Source organism: Staurois parvus, unplaced genomic scaffold (assembly GCF_062004578.1).
Source record: "Staurois parvus isolate SC_StPar_1 unplaced genomic scaffold, SC_StPar_1.0 ptg000013l, whole genome shotgun sequence".
NCBI classification, from domain to species: domain Eukaryota; kingdom Metazoa; phylum Chordata; class Amphibia; order Anura; family Ranidae; genus Staurois; species Staurois parvus.
In genome coordinates, this window is record NW_028317809.1 from 4,933,472 (window position 1) to 4,941,790 (window position 8,319).

General features: G+C 41.1%; 1 pseudogene; it reads right to left on the reverse strand.

Moving 5' to 3' along the window:
• Window positions 1-4,019: 4,019 nt before the first annotated feature.
• On the reverse strand, window positions 4,020-4,136 carry LOC149473579 (U2 spliceosomal RNA; annotated as a pseudogene).
• Window positions 4,137-8,319: the final 4,183 nt, after the last annotated feature.

Below are 8,319 nucleotides of genomic sequence, written 5' to 3' on the forward strand. Positions count from 1 at the left end.
TGGTGTGGGGAGGAATAGTGCCCCATCGTTGGTGTCGGTGTGGGGAGGTTTAGTGCCCCATCGTTGGTATCGGTGGGGGGAGGAATAGTGCCCCATCGTTGGTGTCGGTGGGGGGAGGAATAGTGCCCCATCGTTGGTGTCGGTGGGGGGAGGAATAGTGCCCCATCGTTGGTGTCGGTGGTGGGAGGAATAGTGCCCCATCGTTGGTGTCGGTGGGGGGAGGAATAGTGCCCCATCGTTGGTGTGGGTGGGGGGAGGAATAGTGCCCCATCGTTGGTGTGGGTGGGGGGAGGAATAGTGCCCCATCGTTGGTGTGGGTGGGGGGGAGGAATAGTGCCCCATCGTTGGTGTCGGTGGGGGGAGGAATAGTGCCCCATCGTTGGTGTCGGTGGGGGGAGGAATAGTGCCCCATCGTTGGTGTCGGTGGGGGGAGGAATAGTGCCCCATCGTTGGTGTCGGTGGGGGGAGGAATAGTGCCCCATTGTTGGTGTCATTTGGGGGAGGAATCGTGCCTCATCGTTGGTGTCGGTGGGGGGAGGAATAGTGCCCCATCGTTGGTGTCATTTGGGGGAGAAATCGTGCCTCATCGTTGGTGTCAGTGGGGGGAGGAATAGTGCCCCATCGTTGGTGTCAGTGGGAGGAATAGTGCCCCATCGTTGGTGTCATTTGGGGGAGGAATCGTGCCTCATCGTTGGTGTCAGTGGGGGGAGGAATAGTGCCCCATCGTTGGTGTCAGTGGGAGGAATAGTGCCCCATCATTGGTATTAGTGACACCAATGATTGGGCACTATTCCTCCCACTGACACCAATGATACTTACCTTGCTGACCCCTGCTCCAGCCTGGGCTCGCTCGCTCTCTCCCTCTCCCATGGTACAGACACTTACTTATTTATTGATACCGGAAAACCGAATGAACTCGAGAACTCAATAACTCTTAGGTATTTCCTAGAATAGCAAAGGAAGGTGATAAGAATAATTGAATTGACTGATTTGATAAGATAAGTGTGAAATGCCTGCTAAAAAAGATGTTCAACTTGACAGGACAAAAAAAAAAAAACTATGATAGATATTCACTTCATGCATTGAACATTTTCAAATTGGATATTCTCACAACACAATTCCTCTTTATTGGTTTATCAAATGCAATGTACAGTAGATATAGTGTAAAATTGTTCACCATCAATTTTAGATCTAAAATTACATTAGTGAGGAAAACAAAATCTGGCCAGCATTAACAGTTGACATGCCTTTACTGAGGCCATGTACACACTTAGGTTTCAGCTTGTACACATCGAGTATCTGCGGCAACCAGTTGGGGCAACACGTTTTGTGTGGAGGCATGGCTATGCATTTCATGGCAGTCCCTTCCCTTTATAAAGCCAAGAGGTTGATGTTACTTTTTGCCAATGATACAAAAAAATCTAGCAATTACCGATTGTTAAGGAGCTGGGCCGACGCATCCTTAACAACCAATGACTCATTCAGCTGACAGCTGATGTGCAAATAAAAGAAATGTTCCAGCAATTGGACCTGTCAACAGCAGCTTGACAATGTTTAGCAACAACTTTGCTCAGCCACTAAAACAGAAAAATAAAAAGTACATTGTTTAATTTTGTATCTTTCTGTTTATTCATCTACAGATCAAAAGGATAAACTTTCATCTTCAGATGATGTCAGTTAAAAGCAATCTGTAATGCATAAAAAGTTTTTTGTTTTTTTTTAAATGAATATTCTTCTGTTTAAACCGCTTATTAACCGTTAGTGCCCGTTCACATATATGCAGATTGGATGCAGTTTGAACCGTATATGAACATATGAAATAACATTGCTTCCTATGGAGCCTGTTCACATATGTCCGGAGCACTGCTGGTGCAGATTAGTGCAGTTTAACAAAGTGTCATTTACGATTTCTGAGCAGTGGAATCCAGTTCAGGTGTGGATTAAAGGTTATTGACTTCAATGGGAACCGTTTCTAAACCTGAACCGTTTCTAAAATCTTGAGCTGATCCCAGGGGCGGACTGACAACTCATGGGGCCCCTGTGTCCTTGCCCAAACTCAAAAAAGCCTATGAAAAAGGTACCAGGGGCATCTCATGGGGCCCCCTACTGACCCCGGGCCCTCGGGCAGTGCCCGAGTTCCCAAATGGTCAGTCCACCCCTGGCTGATCCTGTCCTGAGCCTGATTTAAACCTGAGATGAACAACTACTGTGTCAATTAGCTGTGAAACCTGAGCTTCAATCTGCACCGCACATGTGTGAATCAGCACTTAATTTACACTAATCAGTCCAAATTAACTCCTCCTTCTCCATATAATTATGATTTTCCTGCTGATTTTTTTCTTTTTATTTCTTTTGTTCATTTTTTTTAAAACTATTAATAATTAAGACTTTTTTTTTTGCTTTTGTTTGCTTTGTTCATTAATATTTTTACACCTTTAACATATATTTACATGTTTCACATTGAAAAGGAAAACGCAAAATTGACAAAATACATTTATTTTATTTGTAAATAATTTTTCAATGTTTTGTACCAGAATCATAATTTCTGTGTCATTTTAACATATATTTAACATATATTTACATGTTTCACATTGAAAAGAAAAACGCAAAATCGACAAAATAAATTTATTTTATTTGTAAATAACTTTTCAATGCTTTGTACCAGAATCATAATTTGTATCATTTTAACATATATTTAACATATATTTACATGTTTCACATTGAAAAGAAAAATGCAACATTGACAAAATAAATGTATTTTATTTGTAAATAACCTTTCAATGCTTTGTACCAGAATCATAATTTGTGTGTCATTTTAAATAGGACATATTACAGAATAAAATGTGCACTTCTTATGCAGTAACACTACTTATATTTAAACTAACACTGCTCAAAAAAAGAAAAAGTGTGGGTTTTTTTAGATTTGTTACATTTAATTGTCTAAGGATTGTTGCAAGACAATATTTACAAAAATAATTATCTTACGTAATGATAAAGTTATTTCCAAATAAACAGGTCCATAGAAGAAATGTAAACATTGTTCTGGTCCATAAGATGTGAACAGGTGTGAGAGCTGAAGTGGTTAAGGAGTCGGGCTGCTGTGCCCTTAACAACTGATCACTCATTCAGCTGTCAGTGGGGTTCCCTTGTTGACAGCTGAAGTGTAAAAAAAACAGTTGCTGGTAGGTATTGGTAATTGGTATTGGCGAGTACCAAAAAAAAAGTATTGGTACTCATTTTTTTTTTTTAAGTCCGCGAACGTGCGAAAAACGAAAAACTCGTAAGTGTTCACAAAAAACGTGCAAGTGCAAAACACCACACAAAAAAGTGCACTTAGGGGTGTGCTTTGTACTTTCCCCGAAGGGGATGGACCTCTACCCTGATCCCCCGGGGCATGAAGCTCCTGACAGGGACAAGGTTCCCATGTGGTCCGCCTAGCCAAAAGGCCTGGCGGACCCCGTTCCTTGTGGCCAGCCGAAGCCAGCCACCAAGTACTTAGTAAGGGGGCTCTCCCAAAGAGAAAACCCCCTAGGGACAGGGGAGGAAGGAACCAAAAGGCCACACCCTACCATCCTGTGAGAAAGAAAACACACACAAAAGTGACAAACGTGGGAGATAAAATAAATTAAATAAATAAATAAGTGGCCGTGCAGATTGTGCACTGGCCAGGCCCTGAGGCCCGTAGCAAAAATTGCCCAGGACTTAGCCAAAAGGCCCGGTCCTAAAAGGCGCAGTGTAGAAAAAGTGGTTAAATCAGTGACCATGTGCCTTTTCGCATGTTGGGGTCCCACACCCAAGTGTTACTAAGAGCACCCCTAAGGCGACCACTCTCAGGGGGCACTGGTTCACGGACTTTCTGCCTCCCCGGCCCCTGGCCAGACAAGGTAAATCCATTCAAACCAGGAGGAACTGGGCCCCTCCGGTTTTCCAGGGGGAATTACTCCCGGGCCCCAGCAGCCTGTGGGCGCCTCGGTTTCTGTTCCAGCCTGTACTAACCATCAGGACCCCCATCCTACCAGCAGGGGTACTATACAACCAATCATCCCCGCAAGCAGGAATGATGGTGGAGCACCCCTACTGGACACTGATAAGAACAGATACTACACTTGATCTGAGCCAAAAGGCCGAGAAGCGATTGGTACTCATACTTGCTGTAAATTTATGGTATCAGTGCATCCCTAACAGATACTCATCAAAAGTTGAAGCTATGCCTGTCCTTTCCACCCCCTGCTCCATTCACAGAAGCCAAACTATCACTTCCTTCAATGAGAAGCATTGTATGAAAGGAACAGGTGAACCTTTCATTCATCTGCCTGTCCTCCATTCACTGTGGAAACTGATAGCACAGCTTCTGTGAATGGAGCAGGCAGAGCTGTGAATGAGTCAGGCAAAACTAATGCAGCCACCATAAATATGTACTGGTAAACTGCAATATAATACATTTTTGTTCTTGGGTTTAGATATACAAACCCAGAACCTTTACAATACAGTCCTTACTTGTAATAGATAACAATATAAATATTTCCCAGTAGTACAAAAATATTATTATTTATAAATAAAAGTAGAAAAAAATGAGTAATCAAAACTACTAGCCAGCAAAAAGCTAACCATACCACCTTTGTAAAATGCTGTACATAATACTTTATATCTGTAGCAATTTATGTAATTACCTAAATTGGTGAATAAATACTTCAAGAGTCTGAAACCAAATATTTCAATAATTAATAAATAATTTAAATGATTTATGCAAATGTGGACTCTCTACTAGCTCTCATCTGGCTAAAGTGTTCACAGGAAGTTTTGTTAAGTACATGACCCACTGCACACAGTATTCGTTCACTTTGAGAAAACACTCGGTCTAGCGTGGTCCTTTTTCTGCCTGACACCAGATGTGGAATCTCGTAAATTTAATTGTACTCCAGGGAATAGGCTCAAAAGTATCACCATGGACACCGATGTGTAGTTCCACGTGCATTGCAGTCAGGATAAATATCCAACTATCACACTCTCCAGATGAGAATTGCTGGTCCCTTTCTGTTTTGTCTTCCTTAAGTGAGAAAAAGGGGCTTAGACAGCATTATGTACTTATTAGGCCCCTTTGGCAAATTTGCATTTCTGCCCAACCCTTACCTATAAATTTATGAGGTTCCTGGTGTTAGAAAGCAAACAGTTAATTTTCCCCTGGCCCTCTTTTGGTATAAAAGTTAAACGGGATAAAATAACAATTCAAGTCAGCTAGCTTTCAATCCTTTCATGCCTTAAAATGACCAGATTTAATGTATTTTTAGGCATAGAGTTTCTGGAAAGAAGATGTGTCATATCCTATAGGTAAATAAGAGAACCAGAACCTTCACTACAGGGGCAGACTGACAATTCATGGGGCCCCCGGGCAATAGAGGATCATGGGGCCCCTGTGTCCTTGCCCAAACTCAAAAAACCCTATGAAAAAGGTACCAGGGGCATCTCATGGGGCCCCCTACTGACCCCGGGCCCTCGGGCAGTGCCCGAGTTTCCAAATGGTCAGTCCGCCCCTGCTTCAATAAGTACAGAGCTGGTTTGATTATAAAGATGGCGGTGTCTCCACCCAGGACAAGGGTGTGAACAGAAGGGATTTAACCAGTTATCTAATCAAAGTAATTGGGGGTAGAAGAACTACTGCAACCAGCATATAACATTAACCATAAGTATATACAGTGGATAAAAGCATGATATAAGAAGAGACTGATAACAGTACATACATCCAATGTATACACAGGTATTACCAGCAAAGGGCCCAACAAGAGTCCTGGTGGGATTGTGCAGTTACCTGGGTATGTATAGTTATTAATGAAGATACCTCCAGATAAATGTTGCAGCAAAGTCCAGCTGCAGGGGCCCCTGAGGATGATCGCAATGTGGTGTCTGTCTTTGTGTCAGAGACCTAAAGACAAGATTAGCGAGGATGGGGAGATCCTTCAACCATTTTTCAACCAGCCTAGATTGCAGATTCCCACCCGCAGGAACCGTGCTGTGCCACTGAAACTGAAGAGTCAACCTTTCCACTCTGTGCTTTAGTCCCTAGTCATTTCTAATCTGCCATCTAACCAGACTTCTACCAAAAGTGGTTGTCAGTTGCCTAGCCCTATGCTAAAACTAGCTATAGAATCCCAGACCAGAATGGACAAGATTAATTAAAATAACATGAGCTGCATTTGCATTGTGCAGATTACCATGCTGTCTATTTTTGTTCATATTTCTTCTGTTTTTGTTTTCTTTTATACTGATGGTGGTTTTCTTTCATTGCAATGTTTACACCCAAAGTGATGTTGTTGTAACTATGATCTGAAAACAAAATGGGCATTGGCCCTTAATAAAAATTTAGAATATTAAAAAAAAAAAATAACATGAGCTGCATATAAACTCTATTGCAATAAACAGGTGCAATCACTAATATACTGGAAGGTGAGCACTACATACATACAGCAGCCTAGACCTAGCTATCTAGCACTGTGCATGTGAGATAATAACAATAGGAGAGTGATACTCTGTCTGTTACAATGATTTAGATACACACGCAAGAAGCTATTGGCAGTTGCAGTTAAATTGTTAGAAGATAGTAATACTTTCATAATAGTCTCTGCTCCTGGTCTGGGTGAAAATACAGCAATTCCCTTGGAAAGGACATGGACCTCAAACTTTCTATTTCTCTCTCCACTTCCTCCTTCTGCAGTTTAGAAGCCAACAACCTAGGGACAGGAAGTGCATATATAATATATTTATAGGCATTTACAAATTCATACAGTATGTGCAGATTCAATGTCTGTAATTGTCTTGACCGCCAGGGTCAATGGGATTGATAGTGAGGACAAAGCCACACTTTTGAGCTGCCACCAGGGCAGACATAGAGGGAAAATATTTCAGTGGGGACACTTGTTTTAGTGACAACTGTCTAGGAGGGGATTTCCCTCACACTGGAAAGCTATCCTCTTGCTTTCTGTTGAGTCTACAGCACAGGAAATTTCCCTAATGACATAGATTCAAAAAAAGTGGCTGTATGGATTCAGACATGTGCAGTGCGCATTGAAGCTCCATTTTGACAAAGTAGTTGTTCAGCGATTCAGGTCAGGTTTACATCAAGTTCAGGACAGGTTTAGATCAGGATCAGGTCAGGATTTTATCCTGTTCACAACTGATAGCACGCAAGATTCAGAAGTGTTCCCACAGAAATCAATTAGCCTGAATTTGCATTTTAGCCAGACAGCACTGCTCAGAAAACTGACAGGACTCTTTTTTAATTCGCACTGAATCCACACTCCGATTGCTCCGAATATGTGTGAACAGCCACCAAAGAAACCAATGTTATTTCACATCATGCGAATTAAATGTGGTTAAAAAACGCATCCAACTTGCATATATGTGAACTTAGAATGTAAGTAAACCATAAAAAAGAAATTGTCTTTAATTGTTGCTTTCATGCCTGTTGGAACAGCTATTCAAACTTTTTCTAGTAGCTGTTTTATAGGTGCAAAAAAGTGCTTTGATTCTGCCAATACTTGGTCCTTTTTCCTGCTTCCTGTGTTTGGGTGACAACACTACCCACTGGTTTTTATTTCTGTAATAGCATTGTAAGCATCCCATGCATGTTCCCAGGCTAGGACCACTGGAAGTCTTGCTGACGTTGCAGGCATGCATGCTTCCATAGTGCTTCAGCTTAGACCTTTCCCAGATACAAGGCATCTACAGAGCATGACAACAGAATAGCAGTCACATGACCTCTAGAAAAAAGATATTTATCATCAGTTTTTATGTTGAAAAAGAAAGAGCACCAATATTTTAATCTACAATACACCTGATTGTGTTAAGGCTTCAGATATACAGTATTTTAATATCATGTAACAATAGAGGCCACCATTTCAGAATGGTTTAGCTATAGATTCCTTAGGGCGTGCGACAGCCCAAATAAATATAGAGGGAGTAATAAATAGATCTTAAGTCTGTATTTTTAATAAGCAGTGGGAGATTAAAGAAAAGAGTTTAAGAGTTTAAACATTTTAGTACGATATATAGATTTATAGAGTGCCAACGTCTTCAAAATATTAAGAAGTACTTTACACCATTTAGGTAAAGATTTTAATTAAACAGATCTCACATGGGAAATTAGCCTCATATAATTTACATGGGTCAGGTGGAACAGTAATCCCCAGGTATTTAAAGAATGATTAACAACCTTCAGTTTTAATTCTTCAACAAGATCATCATTTAAATGACCTCTTATCATTAAGATCGCTTAGTTGCTTCTGGTAATTTTTTAATTCAAGAAGCTGGAACAAATCTATGATT